The sequence below is a fragment of the Polypterus senegalus genome, chromosome 10, assembly GCF_016835505.1.
Source record: "Polypterus senegalus isolate Bchr_013 chromosome 10, ASM1683550v1, whole genome shotgun sequence".
NCBI classification, from domain to species: Eukaryota; Metazoa; Chordata; class Cladistia; order Polypteriformes; family Polypteridae; genus Polypterus; species Polypterus senegalus.
Genome location: NC_053163.1, coordinates 39168745 through 39195331, shown reverse-complemented (window position 1 = coordinate 39195331; position 26587 = coordinate 39168745). Strand labels below are relative to the sequence as shown.

The 26587-nt window shown below is 39.7% G+C and overlaps 1 protein-coding gene across 1 annotated transcript in view; it reads right to left on the bottom strand.

Moving 5' to 3' along the window:
• Window positions 1-26587, bottom strand: part of LOC120538159 (ATP-binding cassette sub-family B member 7, mitochondrial-like) — a 122746-nt gene that overhangs the window by 4008 nt on the left and 92151 nt on the right. The window lies entirely within an intron of this gene.

Here is a 26587-nt window from a genome sequence, read left to right as displayed (position 1 = left end):
ATCTCAAAAATATGTATTTAATAGGAATATGAATTATCATTAAAACATGTGATCCACAAGTACCTATTAATTAACTTAATTGAAGATCTTACTGAAGAAGATGAGGGTTTACTTTGTAATAAAAGTGCAAATTTTAATAACACAAGTAATACCATAACCCAGAAACATTTTGAAACAATAGCAGGGTTTCAATACTTTCACAGTGCACTGTATATTTGAAAACTTCTTCTTATATGATTCTTAGTTATTTTTCTACTGCAAAATTTGTAATGTCATGCTACTATGTAAGCAATATGTATTTTTATTGCTTGATGAACATAATGCTTTTAAACTATGGCTTTTGAAATCCCTAAAGCAGCATGACGACTAGTACTGCTTCATCATATCCTCATTGTTATTTTTGACTTAGCTCTTTACTCTCATTTATGAATGTGACGAATGCTAACACCCTGTAGTGACAAAACAAAGCCCTATATATATAACGAAAGAGTATCACAAACATAACCAGCAGAGCAAGTTACATATTGCACTAAATTTCACAAAATATTTGTCATGCCATTCCTCATATTTTTGTGGAGTTGAAAACAGACATTTAGCACTGATTATGCTTGTCCATTGAATAAAAATAATAAAAAATACCCAATATGATTGAATGTACATTAGATATGATCTTGCAATGAAGCCAGTCATACTGATAAAATGTAGATCGAAAACAAATTAGTTCTCAAGCCCCATCCCCCAACACACATACATATTTCATATTAATGATAAACACAACATAAAATGCAGATTGTGAGTAGGAGGATCTGACCAGAGAATTTTCATAGAACACATTTAATGGTCTTCCTTCTAAATAAAATTTTTAATTTTTGATTGTCAACTAAAAAATAACAGGCAAACTCAATTAATCATTTAATTTTATGAATTTCAAATATAAATCCTATACATTGTTAAGCAAATACTAGTAAGTATACTACATTTGAGATACAAACAACACTAAAATAAAACATATACCAAAAGTGTTGAGTATAAGTTCATTTGGAATCTCAACAACCAAAGGCAATAAACAGACACGCATCATACTAAGAAAATTCCTAAATTAAACCCAGACGCATATTATTTCTTATTATTTTGCCATTAAGTTAACATGTGCAGTTCAATGAGGAAAACTGTAATCAGCATTGAGCAAGGTCATGCAGGTTACATCATCTTTTTTCATAGACTGCATCTCCTTCTTCTGCTTCATTATTTAAAATGTGTAGCAGGGCTATATAAAATGTGATTGTGTTGTTTTATAAGTGCTTTTACTGCTCACACATTTTTCTATGCAAAAATCTGAAAAAATACCTTTCATCAGGCTCAGTAGTTGATCTTTTTCTGAAAGTGGCATTTACTTCGTCTGCAGACTCGTTTCAGGTTGTACAGTTTAAAAGAATCATGCATTTCATTCAGAAAAAAAGACTCATCAGTCTCTTGTTTAGAATCAGTACCAGTGGGATTTGTTACTGATATTTTTTAACTTGTCACATGGTGTATGTAGAGTAAAATATTCTTAAGGGAAGTTTGGATTTTGTGGGTGAAACAAAGCTTCAGTTTGTAATTTTCCAGCCTCTTGGCCTGAGCAGGGCCAGGTCCATAGCAATTGTTCTATTGAATCCTTCAAATGGCGATACCATACTACCACTCCGCTCTCCCACTACATTTCACAATGTGTAACCAAATACACATACTATAAAACACTGCTGCAGGTTTTCCAGGTAATCACACTTTGGTTGACTTCTGTTTGAAGTTTATATAATACCCAGGGATCTGTCAGCTTTTGCTTGTTGTTTCTTTTAACAGCACAGGTCTTAATACTATCAAGTAATGACTGATATGCTTACAAATTTTTTTAACTATATAAACATTAAATTTGAATGCTTGAGTAGAGCATTGCTAAACTGATCATACTATTTTAAATATAGGTTACACACTTGTAAGAAATTATTTTGGCCCTGGTCTCCTTGTAGGAATGCAATATAATAATATGCTCTTGATCTAAATCATAAAAAAATACAGTTTGATATAACAAATACCAAAGTCAAATATTTACTGAACATATTGTTTGTATATAGTGACTGAAAGAACCTTGTTCAAAAGCAAATAACTTAACCAAATGAATCCTGAAGTTGTTAAATAAGACCAACATAGCATTTAGGAGGTATTGTTCCCCCATTTCTCCTTACAGATCATCTTCTTTCAGCTGCTCCCATTTTGGGGTCACCACAGCAGATCCTCAGTCTCCATTTTATCCCCGTCTTTTACATAAAACCACATCCACAAACATCCTCTTTGGCCTTCCTCTTTTCCTCTTGCCTGGCAGTTCCATATTCACATTTTTTCCCCAAAGTACCCCACATTCCTCCTCTGCACATGCCCACACCATCTCGATCTAGCCTCTCTCACTTGGTCACCAAAATGTCATACCTGTGTTGTCCCTCTAATATACTCATTTCTAATCCTGTTTACCCTCATTACTCTGAGAGAAAATCGAAGAATTTTGAACTCTGACACTTCCAGCTCTTCCTCCTATTTTTTCAACAGTGCCACCATTTCCAAACTATACAACAAAGCTGGTCTTACAATGTCATCCGCAAACATCATAGTCCATCTGACCTCATCTGTCAATTTGTCCATCACAACTGTAAAAAAGAAAGGGCTCAGAGCTGATCCTTGATATAATCCCACTTTCACCTTCATTTCTACCGCAGTCACACTGTCCTCACACATGTCCTGTACCATTCTCACGTAATTTATACCCCTATAGTTATTAAGCCTCTGTCTGAACATGTGAAAACTCAGAGGCCACTTCCAAACTATTTCATCTTCATTTAAAAACTAGCTGATTACCCAGTGGCTTTGCTCACTGAGTGCAAGGGAAAAAAATTAAATTTAGTCTATAAGTTATGAAACAGTAAAACATTACCATTTAAGAAGTAAAGATACATTGAGCACCAGTGGAGTGGTTTCGGGTAAACTGCATTTTCAAGGTGCTCTAACACAACAGATAAGTAGTACTAACTGTAGCTAAAATGTATTTGGACCATCTCTCGGTAGCAGATCCCTTGTGAAAGGCGCTACACGACCGCTGTGGTATAGAAATTACATTTTCAATGTGATTGTCCAAATTTCTGCCTGACAACCTTGCACTATGTGCCTGTAATTTACTTCTTATAATAATTCATCACAAAAGCAACCTTGAATGTTGCAGGGTTTTTGTGACCTGAATTCACCTTAAGGGACAGTAAGTAAGTAGTCGTGCAGGGCAATTTACAAACAAAGTCTTGCTTCAATGGCGCCGATTACACTCATTCGCAAAGATTTCCACTCTCCCAGGAGCCGAAGGGGCACTTGAAGTGTCACAAACAATGCGAGAAGACAGAACGCTGCCCGAAACTGCGAAGCTCTCGACCCGGCGGAGCAGGCCAACATTCCGCGCCTCCCAGCGTCCACTTTATTCTCATAAGCCATTGCCGCTGAAGGCGGTCTCATCTTCACAATGTTTACAGCTCAGTTAAAAAGTAGAAAGACGCAAAGCTGTTTTCCTCATCTCTTCTACTATCAAGTACTGTAAACTAAAAAAAAGTTACAATGTGGCAGTTTCTGTGACAGTCACATGGACGAATAAATAAAACTTCGCTGTCAGAACGAGCCTGGCAGCGGATGGCCCAGCTCTGTAGTCCACAGAGAGAAGGACTGGGAGAGGGCGACGCGGGGCGCACTTCTATGGGATAGATCGGTGTGTTTGTGTTTACTTCTTTTCAATATCAGTAAAATAACTATCACACAAATAATAACAATGCATAAAGACGATATAAAAACAAACAAAGTGATTAGTTCCTGTATTATATGTTCTGTGGTCATACGTAATTTCCATATCGTGTGGTCATAAATAATGTCCGTTTCAAACGCGAAAAGAATTTTAGATATACAGATGGCTTTTTTAAATAAAATTATCTCTGCCCACAATAAAACCACTGAAAATGCATATGATGTAGCCATTTGCCTAAACTGGGCATGTGCGCATCAGCAGAAACAGGAAGGGGAAGTGTCTTCTGTGAAGAAATGATTACAGCACAGGCCATGGAGTTTATTGGAATACTGCAGTGACCAGTAAATTATTTGTATTTAGTGCATGTATGCAGCATTCAAACTGTGCAGAATGAAACTTAGATGCATACAGGTAAGTAACACAATGAGCACCATGTCTGCTACATTGGAATATGATTTTCTTCAGTGAAGGGTGACCAATCACTAATATATTGAAATATTGTAAAGGGCAGGATCCTATCCGTGAAGGGCCATGGACAGTGTATATAGAAAAGAATCACCCCTTCAAAATTTTCACATTTTGTTTCTTTGAAGCCTGAAATGAAGACACACACAAAAAATATTTCTCCAGCTGTATTACTCAATGTAATATAACAGTCAAATGAAAGATATAATAGTAACAGCTCAGAATTTCAGTCTAAAAAAAAAGTTTTTTTCACTGCACAGCGCTCTCCTTTGTAACAGTACATGCTCTAAAATTACATTTACCAAAAAAACTGAATAGCAAAAACTGCTGATGCTACTACTGAAACTTCTAAGATGGTTGTGGGCAAAAGTCAGTATCAAGGGTTAGAAGGCTATAATCATTGCTAAGCATCAATAACTGTGTTTAATTTGTATGGTTTGACTTTATCCAATAGAGAGTAGCAAAGACAATGAGATGAACAGAGTCCCATATACTGTACTTCAGGCATCCTTTTTTGCATTAAACTCTGGTCATCACTATAGTCAAAAGAAAGTGACATTTAGAGTGTTCTGGATAGCACAAGTATAAGTAAGAAAGATATCACAATTATTTCAATGTTTCTTTCTTGGGTGATCCAACATCTTACGTGTGTTGCTGTGTCAAGTGCTTTAATTTTTTACAGATCTATGGTAGCAAGACAAGGATTTCTTACTGGATGTGATGATTAAATGACTCCTCACTTTTAAATTTTTTGGACTCTATCATATTTACTTCATCTGTATATACAGTGGGATGCAAATGTTTGGGCAACCTTGTTAATAGTCATTATTTTCCTGTATAAATCGTTGGTTGTGTCAGTTAAATATATCATATAGGAGACACACACAGTGATATTTGAGAAGTGAAATGAAGTTTATTGGATTTACAGAAAGTGTCCAATAATTGTTCAAACAAAATCAGGCAGGTGCATAAATTTGGGCACCGTTGTCATTTTATTGATTCCAAAACTTTTATAACTAATTATTGGAACTCAAATTGGCTTGGTAAGCTCAGTGACCTCTGACCTACATACACAGGTGAATCCTATAATGAGAGAGTATTTAAGGGGGTCAATTGTAAGTTTCCCTCCTCCTTTAATTTTCTCTGAAGAGTAGCAACATGGGGGTCACAAAACAACTCTCAAATGACCTGAAGACAAAGATTGTTCACCATCATGGTTTAGGGGAAGGATACAGAAAGCTGTCTCAGAGATTTAAGCGGTCTGTTTCCACAGTTAGGAACATATCGAGGAAATGGAAGACCACAGGCTCAGTTCAAGTTAAGGCTCAAAGTGGCAGACCAAGAATGATTTCGGATAGACAGAAGCGACGAATGGTGAGAACAGTCAGAGTCAACCCACAGACCAGCACCAAAGACCTACAACATCATCTTGCAGCAGATGGAGTCACTGTGCATCGTTCAACGATTCGGCGCACTTTACACAAGGAGATGCTGTATGCAAGAGTGATGCAGAAGAAGCCTTTTCTCCGCCCACAGCACAAACAGAGCCGCTTGAGGTATGCTCAAGCACATTTGGACAAGCCAGCTTCATTTTGGAATAAGGTGTTGTGGACTGATGAAACTAAAATTGAGTTATTTGGGCATAACAAGGGGCATTATGCATGGAGGAAAAAGAACACAGCATTCCAAGAAAAACACCTGCTACCTACAGTAAAATATGGTGGTGGTTCCATCATGCTGTGGGGCTGTGTGGTCAGTGCAGGGACTGGGAATCATGTCAAAGTTGAGGGATGCATGGATTCCACTCAATATCAGCAGATTCTGGAGACCAATGTCCAAGAATCAGTGACAAAGCTGAAGCTGTGCTGGGGCTGGATCTTTCAATGAGACAACAACCCGAAACACTGCTAAAAATCCACTAAGGCATTCATGCAGAGGAACAAGTACAACGTTCTGGAATGGCCATCTCAGTCCCCAGACCTGAATATAATTGAAAATCTGTGGTGTGAGTTAAAGAGAGCTGTCCATGCTCGGAAGCCATCAAACCTGAATGAACTAGAGATGTTTTGTAAAGAGGAATGGTCCAAAATACCTTCAACCACAACCCAGACTCTCATTGGAACCTACAGGAAGCGTTTGGAGGCGGTAATTTCTGCAAAAGGCGGATCTACTAAATATTGATTTCATTTCTTTTTTGTGGTGCCCAAATTTATGCACCTGCCTGATTTTGTTTAAACAATTATTCCACACTTTCTACAAATCCAATAAACTTCATTTCACTTCTCAAATATCACTGTGTGCGTCTCCTATATGATATATTTAACTGACATTTTTTATCGTAACAACCAACAATTTATACAGGAAAACAATGACTATTAACAAGGTTGCCCAAACTTTTGCATCCCACTGTATATATTTATATATATATATATACACACATATACATATATACATATATCCCTGTTTACTTAAACTGAAAAGCTTAAATTCCTTCAATCGTTCTTCAATACTCATACCTTGCAGTCCCGGAATTAGACAACTTGCTCTACTTGCAATTTTTTTTTTTGTTGCACTGCCTTTTTTTTTTTATAGGCTGGAGACCAAAACTACATGCAGTACTCCAGGTGAAGCCTCTCCAGTACTCTATATATATATATACAATTTTTGCGCTATATAACCTATTTGGAGAATTGGGTCTTCCATTTATAGTAAAATACATGTAATACTGCCGAGAACTGGGGTGTTCTGTTGGCATACCACAATGTGCCATTACACTACGGTTCACAAAGCAGAAACGGAGAACTACAGGTATGGCACACTGGTGTGTACTGGTCCATTTCTAGCCTAGGGTACAGCACAAGCCAGAAGTGACAGATGTGACGATGTTGGTTCTGCTTCTCTTTAGGGAGCCTCTCGAACCCAAAACTGTTGATAATGTAACCGGATCAGCTGGTCAATGAGGACAACAAACAAAGCAAGGGGAAAGGTGCAAAAGTGCTTTTATTTAAAAAAAAACAAAAAAAAACAAAACAAAGTGTTCAAATAAAGTGCTGTGCTCCAAACTTCATTAAATAAATAATCCATAAAAAGCAAGTGAAGTGTAGAGGTTAAAATAATTCCAATAAAAACAAGGGTAAAACAATTGCTTGAAGCAGTCCTTTGAAAACAAAACCTAGTGCCTTCTTCAACTGGCAGCTCCCCAGCTTCTCCCATCCGGGCTACGTACCAGGGGAGTTGCCCCACCTGCAACCGACCTTCTCTACGTCTAGTTGCCTTCCGTCCTCTGGCTCCGTATGGGACCACTACCCAGATCGATGCATGAGTTTCACCAACAGCCAGGGCACTCATGCTGAGGTTCTGATCCCAAATCTCTGACTCCCACTGCCTTTCTGCGGTGAGCCAACCACCTTCTGGTCACTCCTGCTCCTCTCCAGCGCTCACAGCAGGAACGACCCAATCAAACTGTCCCGGCTGCTGGTCAAACACCCCGCTAGGACTCACTTCTCCCAGCTTCCTGTCCTTCTTATAGCGAACTCACTCACTCACGCACTGGCTTCTTCACTTTCAGCCTCCTTTTCTCCCTCCTTTAACCTACATTCTTTTCTTTCGATCTTTTTTTCTCTTCTCCCACTGCACTCACGCTCCTACTATATATATATATATATATATATATATATATATATATATATATATATATATATATATACACATATATATAAAATGGGAACGTGGCACAGGTGTGGTGATTAGCAGATCCCAGCATCAATTACGGATGTGGACGATTCCTCACCTGTGCACATAAGTGAGGAAACGCCTTCAGCACATCACGTACGAGAACCGCTCCAGCCACACTACCATGTCCCCTCATTAAGCCACGAGTGTGGTGATTATTTATTTAAAACTTGGCCTTTTATTCTGAGCCATGGACCTGCTATATCAAGGTAGAATGCTTTGGTCAGTTTAAATGCTTGTACAATTCAATAAAGGGTCACCCAATGGCCAGAACATACAGTACATGAGTTAGACATTGTACATAATTCACTATATTGTTACTTTCACCTGTTTTCTGCACAATGCTTAAAATGTTCCATTCATTGCAAGGGCCACATAAATTTGAAGCCTGTAAATGACAACACTTTACAACAGTATGTAATAAGTTGAAGTAAGTCACGATTCACCAACAAAAGTCAGTCACTAGAAAAAGCAAGAACTGATCCACAACAGGAATGTTTTACTCATGGGCAATTGTATATAGTGTATTCAACAGTAACGTGCACAAGTGAACTAATAACATTAGCCCCTTGTAAAAAAAAATATACAAATATTGTATACAGCTCAGCTCAGTTACATAGAACTTCTGATACATCAGATTAACCAATGGCACTACAACCAAGGCCCAGGCAAAGACAGGGAACACTGCTAGTAGAATATACAGCATATAAATATTAACTGTAACAGCAGCTTTAAACCAGTGGTATGTCCATCAAATAGTTATCCAGCTATCATTTAAATAAACTAGTATTGGCATTCATGAATATCAAAATAACAATGCAGGACTTAAATTTTAATTTGCAATAGACATGGGGCTTTGTCCAGTCTAACAAAAATTGGGGAGAATTTTATAATTTTGGGGGGATGTCAGCATAGAGTTTTTAAATGATACCTTCAAAAACTACCTCCTTTATCTTATTATGTGCACATTCAAAATTAATTCTTTGAAGTCTTTTCCCCTTTAACAGAAAAACACTGCTTAAAAGCAATACTAAAGACACAAATTAAATTATTATTATATAATATTTTAATAAAAAAAAACTCTTTAAAGCTGTTTTTGTAATAACACTTTTAAAATCTGGTTTGTCAGAGAATTACACTATTATCCTTGTAGCATAACATTAAAAATTACATTATTATTATTTGTAATGTTGAATTAGTGCATTCCAAGACAGTTAAAATATTTTAATTTAAAAAATTCTCTAAAGCTGTTTTTGTAATAAAACCTTTAAAATCTAGTTTGTCAGAGAATTACACTATTATGTTTATAAGATTTGATATTTTAATATTTATAATTGCATAAGCTGGATAAAAAAACTTACTGTAGAGTAATATTTAATTGATTAGTTAAATTGATTACATTTTAAAATGTCAACAAATGAATGAATGAATTAAACCAAATGAATTACACAAATTTAGACTTTGCATATTCATATTCAGTAATGAAATAAATGAAAAATATTTTTCAACCATCCTTTTAACTGGAGTTGCAGTACTTTGTATATGAATGCATATATGCGGAGCTGACCACTCTCTCTGTACTATTCTTTCCTCTGCATGTCCTAGAGTACAATAGAAACACCACCATGCATCAAAATGTGGAGATTGGGCAAGATCGGGGAGAATAAAAAAAAAAACGGTGGTCACAGATTACAACCGCAAGAAGGCATGCAAATGAATATAAATAATATGAATAATGTTGCACCAGTGCCACAATGTTATCCGAAATGTACTATACAGCTCAATAAAACTGAATAAAAAAATTCCAGTGACAATAAGATACGAAGAAGGCAGATTCACCAGAGTTTGTGTGTCAGCTTTTATCCCTCCAAATCAGAGAATTTCTAGTTCCATAGTCTCAAGACACCACTTAAATCAACAGTTACTCCCAGTTTCAGATAAAAACTAACAGCGTCAGATCTGGGGTGGTGCGGGTGGGTGTTGTAGCATGATTTAGAGAATAAAAGTAAAAAAATGGTAAATTTGCGGGGAAACTGGTTTCAAACTCACGACCTCTGGATTATAACTCAGTAAAATATGCAACTCCACTGCACCACAGAAGCTGTCATATTGCACTTGTACCTTCTGTGAAAGGGTTTATGTGATATTTGGCCATCAGATGTCACACATTACACAATTCATGCCTACATTTTGTCATTTATTACTAAAACATGAAAAACTTTTCTGTTTTGATATGTTTACACATAAATTGTTGTAGACATGGAACATACATGAAATTATTTACTCTACACAATTCTAGGTAGCTCACTCCCAGAAAATCAAGGCTTGAACTGGGAGAACTTCTTGCCCGTTCTGCGGCGGTGGGGGGGATGGTATAGCAGGCTGCTTGGGCTTATTGACACACTAGCAAAATACCCGCGCTTCGCAGCGGAGAAGTAGTGTGTTAAAGAAGTAATGAAAAAGAAAAGGAAACATTTTAATAATAACATGATTGACAATGTAATTGTGTTGCTGGCATATATATATATATATATATATATATATATATATATATATATATATATATACATACACACACACATATAAAATATATATATATATATATATATATATATATACACACACACACATATAAACATATATATATATATATATATATATATATATATATATATATACTGTCACACACGCGCGCATGGGAGGCAGCTAAAGGGCTCGAGTGAAGGCAGTTCTGAGCCATGCCGGGATGTGGCAGAGCGCACTAACTCTCTTTCTCACTTCCCTGTAGACCTAACCCGGGAGGTTCCACCTGTCTCTCTGGACGTCACTTCTGGGACCGAGCCAATGGAGACAGACCTTGCCAGCTCCGGCCCCCCTGATGTCACATCCGGGACTAAACCAATGAACGATGAACACGTGCCCGACCCTTATGACCTCACTTCCTGTCTCCCCCTTTAAAAGCCTTCCCTTTTCCCTTCTGTGTCAGTCTTGTTTTGGACTCTGTTGTAAGCACTTCAGTGCTGTATTTTAAAGAAAAACGATTTTGCAGCCAGGATACCAAATATACGGGTGGCTGCCCCAAACCTTTTCTGTCATGTCTCGTTCTTGTGACAGTGGCGTAGTCGGCAGGATGGAGAAGTCCCAGAAGAGAAGGGGACAGGACCTGCAAAACACCCAGGTGGGAGCGCATGCGGGCCGAGTATTCAGGCGGGAGGGTGCCCGTGGTTCGGCGAGACCCGGTGCGGGCTCCGCTCCCAGCACGCAGAACTAGGCCATCTAGAGAGGCCAGGGAGTGTGCGGGTGGGGCTCACCGAATTGGGCTGCCCTGGAGGGAGACAAGAGGGACTCAGTATGCTCTCTTGGGGGAGAGTGCCTGCCCCCCAGTGAAACCACAGCCCCTTTTACCACCTTGGGGTGCCCCAGACTGGCAGGTGAGTAAAATAACGAAGTGGAGGTTGGACCCTGAGAGGCCGACCAGTAAACAAGCCTGGTCCTTATGGGCAAAAGTATGGCAGTGGCTACGGCCCTTGGAAAACAAGCCCTACCAGGTCATTGAGCAGGTAGCGTGCTATCTGCTCCTGAAAGCACTTCCCCAGGGCTTCACCCAGCCGGTCTGGGGCGTGCAGTTTGAACATGTCAGGGCTCATAGAGCTTCTGGAAACACAGAGGGCGGCCTCACACTCTGGGAGAGCAGAACCGCCCTTCTGCCAAACTCAGCCGGGTATGTCCCAAGACCTAGCCCCTCCCTGTATAACCCGGAGCTTGCATCGGCGTCGGCGCCGCGGGCACGCAAACCGCTTGGAGGCGAGGAGGAATGCAGGTGGAGGGGGAGGAGGGCTTGGTGTGCTCTGACAAACCCGTTGACGGTCCCGCATACAGACGTGGTGATCGTTAACGGTTTAAAACTTCCGCTCTGCTCGATTCCGCAGCAACATTTCCATTGTTGCCCGCCGCTTTGTGCTACCGCGACAATGGCTAAAATTCAAGACCAGTATAACCTGTGTCCACGGGAAACCGCTGGTACAGCACCGCCGCTTGTGTCATTAGCTACGGAGGATCAGTCCAGAAAGTAACCGTGGCAATCCTTCCTGATCCTCCACACCCGGTGATACTAGGGCGGGACTGGTCTGACATTAAAAGCGGTGAGACACATACCACTCCCGGGTTAAGTTGGGCCTCGTTATGGACGGAGATGAACCGTCTCAAGCTGCCTCCACGCCGTGTAATCAGCCGGCAGAGAGGTGAAGCAGCCGTCCTGGCTGACGTGGCAACTCCCGGCCGCCGCAGGCTGACACGCCATCCACCAACGCCCGGCGGAGCGGGAGGAAACCACGCCCATTGAGGTCGGCGCTGACCCTCTCTCCGTGTTGCGGTTTCAATTTAAAAAGACGCCGGCTTCTTTCAAAAGGGAGCAATGGAATGACGACTCCCTGAAGTTTGTAAAAAATGCAGTGGTCCTTGTCAATGGCCAGCGACCTAGTCAGTCGATGCCACAGGGCCCCTACTTTGTGTTAGATAATGACCTCCTTTACCGTGTAGCAATGCATGACGGGCAGGAGACGAGGCTGCTGCTAGTGCCGCGTACCTTCCGCGCAGGTCTGCGAGCTAGCACACGCCCACCTCCTAGGTGGCCACCTGGGCACCGAAAAACTCTGGAGCGGATCAAGCTCCGTTTTACTGGCCAGGAATTAATGAGGAGGTTCGCCGCTTTGCGCTTCCTGCCCGGAGTGTCAACTGCGACAGATTCCTAGGAGGGACCGTGCTCCTCTTGTTCCTATTCCCTTGATTGACGTTCCCTTCCACAGAATCGGGGTCGACCTGGTGGGACCTCTAGAGCCCTCAGCCCGAGGACACAAGTACATTTTAGTCCTCGTGGATTATGCTACACGATACCCGAAGCTGTTCCGTTGGCTCAGCTACCTCTAAAGCCATCGCACGGGAATTACTAGGGTATTCGCGTGGGGATCCCCAAAGAAGTCTTGACAGACCAGGGGACCCCTTCACCTCGGAGACGTTCAAGGAGACTGCCAGATTACTGAAAATAAAGCATTTAAAACCTCGTGTATCATCCTCAAACCGACGGATTAGTAGAGAGGTTTAATCAAACTCTCAAGCAAATGCTACGTAAGGTGGTCAGCGAGGATGGAAGGAACTGGGATCAGCTCCTCCCCTCGTCCTTTTGCCTATCGGAAGTCCCACAAGCCTCCACGGGTTCTCCCCTTTGAACTACTGTATGGGCGACAACCTCGGGCATATTGGATATTTTGAAAGAAGGCTGGGAAGAAGAGGCTCTTCCCACCACTAACATACTGGAGTATATCGCGCAGTTACGCGATAGATTTGGAAAGATTCGCCTGTCCTTAAAAGTCACATGGAGGAGGCTCAAGCAGCACAGGTTCGCTACTACAACCGCTGCACGCTCTCTCGGGAGTTCCACCCGGAGATCGGGTCATGGTCCTAGTGCCTACCTCCCACTCTAAGTTGCTTGCCCACTGGCAGGGCCCCTACGGTTAAGGAGAGGAAGGGACTGGTCGACTATTTGGTGAGTCAACCCAATCGCGGCCAAAGGAGCGGTATATCATGTGAACCTGCTGAAACCGTGGAAGGACAGGGACCCGATCCCTCCTCCGCCAGCCCCGCCACTCTTCGCCACACACACGACCTTAACTTTGGCGCAGACTTGAGACCCAGGCAACGGCAGGAGCTGGAAACAGTTATCCGGACCGCTCGAGAGGTAGTCAGTGAACACCCGGAAGGACCTCTCTGATTGAGCACAACATTGTGACAGAGCCCGGGTTGTTGTCCGAGAACGCCTGCACCGCCTTCCCGAGGCAAAAAAGGCTGAAGTGGAGCTTGAGATCAAGCGCATGCTGGAACTAGGTGTAATTGAGGAGAGTTATAGTCCCTGGTCCAGCCCCATTGTGCTCGTCGGTAAGCCTGACGGAGTTGGAGGTTCTGCAATGACTTCCGCCGGCTTAACCAAGTCTCCCAATTTGATGCCTATCCAATGCCGCGTGGACGACCTCCTCGAGAGGCTTGGACAGGCTCAATACCTGACCACACTTGACATGACAAAGGGTACTGGCAGGTTCCTTTAACGGACTCCGAAGGAAAAACGCGTTTAGTACCCCTAGCGGACACTGGCAGTATCGTGTCCTTCCATTTGGGTTACACGGGCTCCAGCAACCTTTCAGCGCCTGGTGGACAAAGTGCTTCGCCTCATAACTCATACAGTGCTGCCTACCTAGATGACGTGGTCATCTATTCCAGCACATGGAAGGAACACCTACAGCATGTCCAAGCGGTATTACGGACACTTGGTGAGGCCGGCTCGGATTAATCCCAAGAAATGTTTCTTTGGATTAAGCGAGGCCAAATATTTAGGCTACCTGGTGGGTCGGGTACCGTAAGGCCACAGTGCTCCAAAATTGATGCCATTCTGAAATGGCCCGTCCCAACCAAGCGGCAGGTCCAAGCCTTTCGGTTAGCCGGGTACTACCGCCGGTTTGTACCCGGTTTCGGAGAAAGCGCGCCTTGACTGATTTAACAAAGAAGAGGGCCCCAACATTGTGGTATGGACTGCAAAACAGACACTGCATTTGGTGACTTGAAGAAGGCCCTTACGCCCGCACCTATTTTGATGGCACCTAACTTTTCTTTGCCTTTCATCCTCCAGACGGACGCCGGACACAGGCCTGGGAGCCGTGCTGAGCCAAAGTGTCGATGGTGTCAACACCCGTCATGTTCCTGAGCCGGAAACTGTTGGACCAGGAGACCAGGTATGCGGCGGTGGAGAGGGAGGCTCTGGCGATTAAATGGGCGATCACTCAGCTGAGGTACTACCTGTTGGGCTGTGAGTTCACCCTTGTCACGGACCATGCACCTCTACAGTGGATGGCCCTGCACAAGGAGTCGAATCCGCGGGTCACCCGGTGGTTTCTTGACCTGCAGCCGTACAAGTTTTCGCCGCTCATCGCCGGGTGCTCTCCATGCCAACGCCGATGCTCTCTCGGGTTTACGACCTCTCGGTTAGGTCGCCCGACCCGACGGGTCTGGGCTGAGGGGGGGGCCTTGTCACACACGCGCGCATGGGAGGCAGCTAAAGGGCTCGAGTGAAGGCAGTTCTGAGCCATGCCGGGATGTGGCAGAGCGCACTAACTCTCTTTCTCACTTCCCTGTAGACCTAACCCGGGAGGTTCCACCTGTCTCTCTGGACGTCACTTCTGGGACCGAGCCAATGGAGACAGACCTTGCCAGCTCCGCCCCTGATGTCACATCCGGGACTAAACCAATGAACATGAACACGTGCCCGACCCTTATGACCTCACTTCCTGTCTCCCCTTTAAAAGCCTTCCCTTTTCCCTTCTGTGTCAGTCTTGTTTTGGACTCTGTTGTAAGCACTTCAGTGCTGTATTTCTATAAGAAAAAACGATTTTGCAGCCAGGATACCATAATATACGGGTGGCTGCCCCAACTCTTTATCTGTTCATGTCTCGTTCTTGTGACAATACACATACATATACATATACATATATATATATATATATATACATATACATACATATATATACACATACATATACATATATACATGTATATAAACACACACACACAAATATATACATATCTACACATATACTGTATATACATATATATATATACACACAAATCTACATATATATATCTACATATATATATTAGGGGTGGGACTTGTTTAAAAAATTTATCTAATTAATTAGAGGCTGTGTAATAATTAATCTTGATTAATCGTATGTAATCACACATGAAAATTTGCCCCAAATCGCAAATGTTTTTTTTAATTTAAAAGGGTTTTAGTGGGCGACAGAATCAAATAATAGACATGGACATGAATATTGTAAACTCAAGCTCTTAATTTCTGAAAAAAAAAATGCTTTTAAAATGCATTTCAATTCAAAACAGAAACAAAAATATCATCCCTGGCTAAAATTGGGCAGACTTAAAAATAAAGTGGTATTTTAAGTACATTTTCAGAATGGTATTGTCTTTAAATAATAATAACAAAAATTTCAACATGAAGTGCAGTTTTTCTTCTTAAAAAAATAAGGCAGAAACATAAAAGGTAATTTGACCAGCTTCACCATTAAACTCTGAGTAACCTTAGCCAAAAATATTTTGTACATTAGGCTAAAACAGTGTGATCACTGAACATTTTGTAATTAGATGTAATTAGAATTACTAACGGTCACAGAAGTCCAATGATCCCCAGTAAGAGCCACAAAAGTCCGCTTTCTGTAATGCATCTAATTTTGCTTGCTTTTCAGTGTGCACAAAACCATGCTTTTATCAAGGCTTCCGCCGGGTAGTCTTTTGAAATGAAATTTTCCTCCGATCAGCCGTAGGAACGCGCTTTATTCCGACTCTAACATTTTTGTAGCTCTGATGTGTGCATCAATGTAATCGATGTACCAGGAAATCATGCATTGACAAAAGTTCCCCTTTGCTTGGAATTGAAAGTGTGATTAAATGTGTTATTTTTTTTAACGCAATATGGAGTAGCTTGTGCTAAGAAAATGAAACATTTTAAAAATAACGTAACATGATTGTGAATGTAATAGTTTTGTGACCGTTATGAGTGTTGCTGTCATCAAGGATTTGATTAGAATTTCTTTCAATCAGGTTCGTATTTGGACAGTTTGCACAAAACCACGCTTTTATCAAGGCTTCTGTCGGGTAGTCTTTTGAAATGAAATTTGCCTCCGATCAGTCTTAGGAACGCGCTTTGTATCCATTATTCATAAAGCTTCAATTGGTGATCTGTCTTTCTGCGTTAACCGCATATTTTTTCATACGTCTCAAACCAAAGGGATGCAAGGGTAAAATGAATCGGGAAGCGAGCGTACATACTCAATGCAACCCTCTCGGGAATCGAACCTCGGACGTCGGCGCTAGAGGCGAAGCCTCTACCATTGCGCCACACCGTGTGGTTTGTCTATTTGAGAGTATGTAGATCGGGATATATATATATACATATATACCGGAGAAGTAGTGTGTTATAGAAGTTATGAAAAAGAAAAGGGAACATTTTAATAATAACGTAACATGATTGTCAATATACAGTAATTGTTTTGTGAGTGTTATGAGTGTTGCTGTCATCAAGGATTTGATTATCATTATTTTTTTCAATCAGGTTCGTATTTGTAGGATGTGTTGTGTTCAAGTTACATTCCGTGTTTGTCTATCGTTGTAAAGATAACAGGTTTCATTCATCGATTCGTTTCTTACTGCATCAATAAACAGCTCATCTTCCTCTTTATCTGAGACGTGACACACTGCATGCACGGGTTTTTTTACACCGTCTTCCTTTAGCGGGACACTGACTTTTTCCACCGTGTGCTTTGTTTCCGCAGTAGCTGCACTTATGAATATGCTTGTATGTATCACACGCTTCATATTTTTTTGCTGCCTTCTCAATTGTGTAATTCGGTTTTTGTTCAGCTCTCTTTGGAACTGTTGCTTTTTGTCTGTGCATTGCGTCATTTCATGTGAGCCGCTCGGTGTACATGCATCGAAGGTTCCCAGCTGTGCTGGTGCCATCTCATGCGATGTTCACGGCTGTATTTAATGTTAGCTAAAAGTTTCTCTCGCAGTTTCGCTGAGTTTGTGCCAAACACCACACTGACCATCTCATCTTCCTCTGCATAAGCACAGTCCTTCACCCGTGAATATTTAGCGCCAGTGTTTCTATTGGATTTCCGCTGACAGACGACCTTATATGGGCAGGCACTAAATTAGTTACTAAGTTACGCCTCCCACGGGCATCGAGCAGAAGTCTATTATAGTATATGGACGAAAAAATAGGTTCCAGTTATGACCATTACGCGTAGAATTTCGAAATGAAACCTGCACAAATTTTGTAAGTAAGCTGTAAGGAATAAGCCTGCCAAATTTCAGCCTTCTACCTACACGGGAAGTTGGAGAATTAGTGATGAGTGAGTCAGTGAGGGCTTTGCCTTTTATTAGTATAGATTTACAAGACAAAAGACGCTGACAGAGAGGTGCAAAGGGATTTAAGGTGGGCCAAGTTTTTTCGGCGGCTCTGGTAATTCTAGTGTTAAAACACACATCTGATTGGTCACATCTTACTCTAAAAGCAAACATGAATTGATTTCTGAACTAACTCTGTAACGGGGTAAAAGTGTCAATAACAAAAACTGGTGTTTTGATGTTTTTTAAAAATAGCACAGTTCCAAAAATTGCGAGCTATAATTCTCCTGCCTCAAGCACAAAGCATTTGTAGACATGGTTTCTGCTGTTTTTTATTTCGACATGTGATAAGGTGCTGTATCATCCCTCTCGACACTATGAGCCATTTACATACTATATGTACTTTTTACTACGATTTTTCTCACTTATTATTGTGCCTTTCCAGAGTAATTCACCTACTTACAATCATGCATGAGTGCAGTACAGACTTTCATACTATCGAAAAGATAGTACCTTTACATTTTCAGTTTGTTATTAACTTGGTACCAAAGTGTTGGTTCATATGACATCAATAACTACATGTAATACAGTATATTACATCTACTTACATTAAATTTCATTTGCCACAAGTTTGCCCAGGTCTGTATTTTTTCCACGTCCATGTGTAATGATTTGGCAGAATCATAGTGTGTCAGTTATTTCTACCTAGTTTGGTAGCGTCTGAAAACATAACCAGTCTGCTACTTATACTCCTATCCAGATTTTAGATATATTAGAAACGGTAGGTAGGTAGGAAGGTAGGTAGGTAGGTAGGTACTTTATTAATCCCAAGGGATTAACAGTAGTAGCCACACCACTGACCCTGACTGAAACAACTTTTAACATCACTTAAATCTGATGAGGTTCCACACCATAACATTTTGCTTGCTGTGCTTGACATATATTCTGCACCCATCTACACAGAGTGCCCTGAATCCCTATATATTTTAATCTGTTGCCTAGTCTCTCATGTGGGACCTTATCAAAAGCTTTCTGAGGAATCAAGATGAATAATGTCTGTGCACTTTCTTGATTATATCCTCATAAAAGGATATTAGTAAAACTACTTAATCTGTCTGAACCAATGTTTGCTAGGCACTAACTCTCCCATAATTCTCAAGTAATGCTCAATCTTGTCTTTAATAAATTCTTTCATAAACAAATGTGTGATGCATGGTAAGCTTACCGGCCTATAGTTATTGGAATCTGCCTGATCACCCTTTTTATATAAATTTTTTTATTATAATCCCTAAATGCTTTAACATCATCAGTGTTGCCATTTTAGTCCAAAAAAAAAAACCACATTAAAAGTGTTGCATTTTTTTTGGCATGAAAAATTACATTTTTAATAAATCTCAAAAGTAAAATAATGATACAAATAATAATAATAGTAATGATGATTAGAAATAATAATATGAAATGAACAACAAAGTAATAATAATACTACTAATGATGCCAAAAGAGTACATAATCTCAAAATGAGTCCTTTGTGTGGTAAATCTTAAAGCATGATGAAAGACATAATCTAACGTCACAGTCTGGACAATAATAGCGTGTTTTTTTAATTTTCTTTCTAGATTTATCAGTTTTTGAACAGCACACTGCACAGGTACTAGTTGGATTCCTTTTTTTTTTTTTCTAGAGATATACAATCAATAAAATGTCTACCAATAAGATGCTCTGGATTAGTGTGGCCGGTGGATGTGCAGCAATCATTTGTTCTACAAGCAGGCATGTAAACTGTGCATGAGATACAGTTTCGCCAGCTTTTTGTTTGCATAAGACAAATGCATTCCAAATGCACTGTTTCACCAGATGACGAAATATATTTTTTATAGTATTTCTTTTGTTGCCTCTGCATAACAGGATAGAAAGTCAATTCTTGATCCGCACGATCTATGCCACCCATCGTGCTATTGTAGTCGACCAAAGCACAAAGTTTCATAACCTGCTTGTTGCCTTTTGCCTGTACAGTGACCTTAGCTGCATTACGTACAGTGCTAAGCAATTTACCCTTTTGCCAAGCTACTAGTGCACCTTCGCTGTAATTCAGCTCTGCCTAAGTCTTCAGGCATGCCATGATGGTTGGGATGCATTGTTCCATATGTGTCGGTCTTTCTTTGCAGCAAGATGTCAAATAGCTCTGGCTTAATATAAAAATTGTCCATGATTACATAGTAAACCTTAATCCAGCACAGCATCCATCAAAGTCAGCACCAATGAAATTGCAACGCCATACTGATTGCTATTAATAGCATTTGATCGTTTCCTGTATCGTTTCTTGATAATGGTTTTCATCCACACACACCAGTACTAATACCACTTATCCCTTGTAATATGGTATTATCTTGTATTGGAACATAAAACACAGTGTACTGTACTGAATCAATAAGGGAAACAATTTTACCTTCATTTTCATACACATCATTTCATGTATACAATAGCTCTTCAAAGTGCAGAGAATACCTTAGAACATTAAAATGAAACCAGTTATACAAGTGGAGTGAATGAATTTAATTTTCATGTTGCGCTACAACTGCAGATGGACTAGCACTGCATGCTGAGTGAGACTGCACATCAGTGTCATCCTTGCCATAATCTGATATTCACATATCAATGGTACTGAAGGAAAAAAGGTTACTTTGCACAGTACAGAAAAATTTTCAGAACAAGATCTTTAAACATAAGAGGTGGCAAAGTATAGGTCTGAGTAGGAGAAAGAATGTCAGTGGGTCAGCCCTGTTCCTGGTGACAAATACGTTTGCCATGGAGCTTTTTCAGTTGTCCATGATGAGATATCTGACCTGAAAGAGCACAGTGTAGGTGCTACTCATGTCTGAGCAGCTAAAAAGCAGATGACACAAATTGGAATCGCTTGATTCCATATACTTCACTCACACTTCCCCCAACACTGACATTATTATTTCTTGTAGTTTTGTATGTTACGTACTGTAGCCTACATTATAACCTACATTAGCCAATGTTACAATTTAACCAACAAAACTAGATAATAGTGCAAACTGATCATGCTAATATTTCCATCCATCTATCTGGGCTAAAATGCCTCATAAATGCTATATTCTATGATTATGAGAAATTTAAAACATTTACATAAATAACCCTATGAGGTTGAGAGATATTCAATACAATTTTTCTTCTTTTTTTGTATTTTATTTTCTTCTTCTCTCTGGAGCAGGGGTGACTCATCTGCTGTTACTGAGTATGCCAGTAGAGTAGGCACAGTGTAAGGTCCACAATCACTTGTACCACACTTTAGGTCATCACTGTGAAACTAACCAAATCCTGGAGTAGATAGATACTTTATTAATCCCAAGGGGAAATTCACATAATCCAGCAGCAGTATACTGATACAAAGAAACAATATTAAATTAAATAGTAATAAAAATGAAAAAATGAAAAAAAATAAAATAAATAAATAAATAAAAAAATAAAATTAATGTTAGCATTTACTCCCCCGGTGGAATTGAAGAGTCGCATAGTGTGGGGGAGGAACGATCTCCTCAGTCTTTCAGTGGAGCAGGACAGTGACAAAAGTCTGTCACTGAAGCTACTCCTCTGCCTGTAGATGACACTGTTAAGTGGATGCAGTGGATTATTTATGATTGACAGGAGTTTGCTTAGTGCCCGTCGCTCTGCCACAGATGTTAAACTGTCCAACTTTAATCCTACAATAGAGCCTGCCATCATAACAAGTTTGTCCAGGCGTGAGGCGTCTTTCATCTTTATGCTGCCACCCCAGCACACCACAGCGTCGAAGAGGGCACTCACCACAACCGTGAGTACCAGGTGTCTGTACACTAAGTATATATAGAGTGGAATGTGGGGTAAACTGGTTAGGATGCAAGGGAGCAGACCCTTTTGCTATGCCCAGTGGCTACGGCTGTTTGAAAATTTACAGTATGTTCAGCACTGCAGGAATTTTACTTAAGTCTTAGACAAACATGGCTGGGCAGCTGCAACTGTGAAAATTAGCTACTGCTTAAGCTAAACAGAAAGTTTTACAGTTTAGAAACTGCATAAAATGTTTTGGAGTAAAACTGAAATCTCCTCTGACTGCTGTTATGTATTTATTGAAGACATGTTTTTTTTTTATTAATGTTATAAAATGTACTTTACTTCTTGTTTGAGTACTTTTTTTACTTTTACTCAAATATTTTTTTAATTGAAATACTTGTTACTTCAGTGAAAGTACAAATTTAACAAACTACTACTACTTCTTATCATTTCAGAGTACTTTTTACAGCTTTGATTTATACGAATGCACCATTTAGCATAAGCATATGTAAAATGATCCTTGTAAGGGCAGTAGATTTTTCCATGATATTAAACTGTACAGTAGTTTCTAAATTAACACTAGAATTACCAAAGCTTATGAAAAAACTTGTAAATCCGGCCCACCTTAAATCTGCTTGCACCTTTCCATCAGCATCTTTTGTCTTGTAAATGTGTCAATAAGCAAAAGTAGCAAGTAGCCTGCTATCCCATCCTCCCACCGCTGCAGGAAGGGCAAAAATCGCTTTCCCAGCTCAAGCCTTGTTCATCAGGGAGTGAAGTAGTAACTAGAACTGTATAGACTAAAAAAATATATATCGTTACTTGGAACACATGTATTTCACGTGTGTTCCATGTCTACAAAGAGCCATGTAAGTGCAGGATGACAGGAAATGTAAGAAATGTTGAACACATACTTAAAAGGCAAACTTTTTCCATGTTTTAGTACTAACGACAAAATGTAGACATGAAGTGTATAATGTATGAAGACTGAAGTCCAAATATAAAAGAAGCACTTTCACAAAAGGTACAAATATAACAGAACAAGTACGCTTTTATTCAAGACCATAACCGAAGAAAAATAAATCGGGTTAGTGTGGTTCGTTGTAGTGACTTCTTTAGTAGTACAGCAGTAAGAATTGCTGACTCCTATTCAAAGGGTCGCCGATTTGAGCCTCCCCGCATTTCAAAATAAACGTTTTGAGTAGTGAGCTGCTCTTATTGTTGCTATTATACAATAAAAAACATTTGATGTCTTTAACAGCTGGTGTAAATATACGGTACTTGTAAAGGTTAGTGTTTTTTTTTTATTCAGTTTTATTCTCTCAGTCGCATTCACGCTCGCCCCGATCTGACACTGTTAGTTTTCAAATAAAGACGTGCTATAATAGAGGTGAACTCGGATGAGGAAGAGGGTTCTACATCGGAGAAAGAGAACAGAAGCACCCCCCACAAGAAACATCCACTCACATATAAGAACAATGCAGTTGCACCAGGCTTAAAAACGAAACATGGCACCGTTCGGATGCACCAAGAGGTTGGGCGTCATCCTGGCAGTCAGGCTGCCCCATACCTGTCCTCCAATAAAGCAGCACGGCTTACAGAGCTCGCCAACATATCGTGCAAAGTCCTGTTTGTGATTATATTTTGTGATGGTCTTTACATAAGAAACATTTATATGTTATTTGTATAAAAGCCAGATCGAATGTTATTTACCTCAATTTATTTACTTATCTTCCTACAGTGTAAAGTCACAAGTAGACTGCAGAGCTTCCTGTGTTTGATTGACATGGGCATGCTCACAAATTACATGTGTACTGAAGTGACTTTAGCTGCAGGTGGAAGCTCCACGCAACTGTCTTTATGCTTCTGACTTTGTTCAAAAACGGTTTATAAGCTTTATGACCTTAGTCTCGGCAAGTCTTTCTCTTGTGGGGCGACTGGGATCTTTTCCTGAATAAGATCAAACACAGTTGCGTAGGGTTTGACAGGAGCTTCCACCTGCAGCTAAAGTCACTTCAGTACACATGTACTGTGTCATCAGTTAACCTTTACAAGTACCATACATTTACAGCGGCTGTTACAGACTTAAATCAAATTTATGTTTTTATTGTATAATAGCAACAATAATGAGCTCACTACTCAAAATGTTTATTTTGAGACGTGGGGAGGCTCGAACTGGCAACCCTTTGAATAGGAGTCAGCAGTTCTTACCGCTGTACTACTAAAAAAGTCACTACAATGCACCTCACTAACCCAATTTCTTTTACTTTGGTTATAGTCTCGAATAAAAGAGCACTTGTTCTGTTATATTTGTACCGTTTGTTTAAGTGCTTATTTGATATTTGGATTTCAGTCTTCACACATTATACACTTCATGTCTACATTTTGTCGTTAGTACTAAAACATAGAAAAAATTTGTCTTTTAGGTATGTGTTCAATATTTCCTTTCATCCTACACTTGCATAGCTCTTTGTAGACACAGAACACATGTGAAATGCATGTGTTCAAAATAACAATATATTTTGTTAGCCTATACAGCTCTAGGTACTACTTTACTCCCTGATAAACAAGGCTTGAGCTGAGAGAGTGATTTTTGTCCTTTTTTAGAGGTGGGAGGATGGGATGGCAGGCTGCTTGCTGCTTTTGCTTATCGACACATTTACAAGACAAAACACACTGATGGAGATGTGCAAGCGGATTTAAGGTGGGCTGGATTTATGAGTTTTTTTGTAAGCTTTGGTAATGGTGTTAAAGGGGTGATTCTTATAGATCTACACTAAAATTAAAAGCTCTGGAATTAGAATGTAAACTCTGAGACAATATAGTAAGGTTCTTGGGCATGGTACTCAGTTTTGGTCCTGGAGGTCTGCAGTGGCTGCAGGTTTTCATTCTAGCCAATTTTGTAATGAGAAGTAAGGCCTAACAGATGATGAACCTTGGAATTTAATTATATGCCTTGTTAGTGCTTTCATTCCTCGAAGTCAAAAAAATCTGTATTTTTATGTTTGATAATATTCTAAACAATCAGTCCGATTGTAGTGCTTAACTGAATAGTGCTAACAGTGTAAAAAGTAAGGTAGAACATTTAAATGCTAAGTTGAGAGCAGCAGTTGACACAGTGGCCCCTAAAAAGAGAGTTAGTTAAATTCTCCAGCACGATAATACCATGGATAACCCAAATAGTGTCTGATTTTAAAGATAACATGCCTGAGAGCTAAGTGTAAATGAAGAAAAATTAAAATGATAGTCCACAATGATAAAGCTAGTAACCCAAGAGTTCTATTTTCAATTATTAATTTTGTATTTTTAAACCCAGGTAACTCAAAGGAATGCCTCCTAAACACTACTAGTGAAACTTGTGAGGCTTTTGCTATATTTTGTAAACAGAAAATAAATATTAGAAATAACATAGTACTACCCCCCCAAAGTTAATGCAATTGAATCCCAGTATGCACTTTTAAGTGAGTTAAATCCTTTCACTGTAATAGATAAACCCAAACTACATTGAATAATTTCTCAGCTGAAACCAGCCATCTGCATCCTTGACACAATACCAATAGGCTTTTTTTTAAAGAAGTTTCTGATGTGCTCATTGTTAGTGTACTTGGCATAGTGAACTCATCATTTGATGCAGGGGTCTTCCCTGACGGTCTAAAGACTGCAGCTGTTAAAACCCTGCTCAAGAAAAAGAATCTTGACCTCTAGCTCATTGAAAACTTTACACCAATTTCTAACCTGCATTTCTTAAGTAAAATTCCAGAGAAGGCAGTAATTAAGCAGCTTAATAATTACTTGAGTAAGGATTATATTCTTGAGAAATTTCAGTCAGGTTTTAGAACAAATCATAGTACAAAAACTGTGCTGGTTAAAGAAGTAAATGATTTGCTGGTTAATGCGGACAGAGGCTGTATATCTGTTCTTGTTCTCTTAGATTTGAATGCAGTATTTGACACCATAGACCACAGTATTCTTATAAATCACCTTAGACAATGGGTGGGCATCCCTGGCAATGACTTAAATTGTTTTCAACCTCACTTAACAGATAGAAAGTTATTTGTTAATTGTGGTAATTGTACTTCAAATATACATGACATTGTATATGTTGTACCAAACAGATCTATTCTGGGTCCACTGCTCTTTTCAATCTACATGCTTCCATTAGGTTAGATTATCTCAAAGCACATGGTGAGCTACCACAGCTATGTAGACGACACAAAGATTTGTTAATCTATAGTGCTTGATGACCTTAATGCTCTTGGCTCTCTGATCCAATGTCTTAGCAGTATTTCCGAAAGGATGAATAGTAACTTCCTCAAACTAAATAAAGAAAAAACAGAAATCTTACTGATTGGCCAACATAAAAATATTGAGAGTATTAGAAATAAACTTGATCACTTAGGTTTAAAAGTTAAGGTGGAGGTAAAAAAAATTTAGCGGTAATCATCGATTCTGACCTAAACTTTAAACCCTATACTAACCAGATTACGAGGATTGTGGTTTTTACTTAAGGAATACAGTAATCCTCCTAGGTGAAAATCCGCGAAAGTAGAAACCATGTTTGTATGGTTATTTTTATATATTTTAAGCCCTTAGAAACTCTCCCACTCTGTTAATAAATTTTCTCCGCACAGTTATACAGTAAACCCTTGTTTATCGCGGTTAATCGGCTCCAGACAGATAAATGAATTTCCACAAAGTAGGATTCTTTATTTATAAATCTTTATTTATAAATATTTTCGCAGTTAGAGCATAGAAAACCTGTTTACGACTTACTAAATA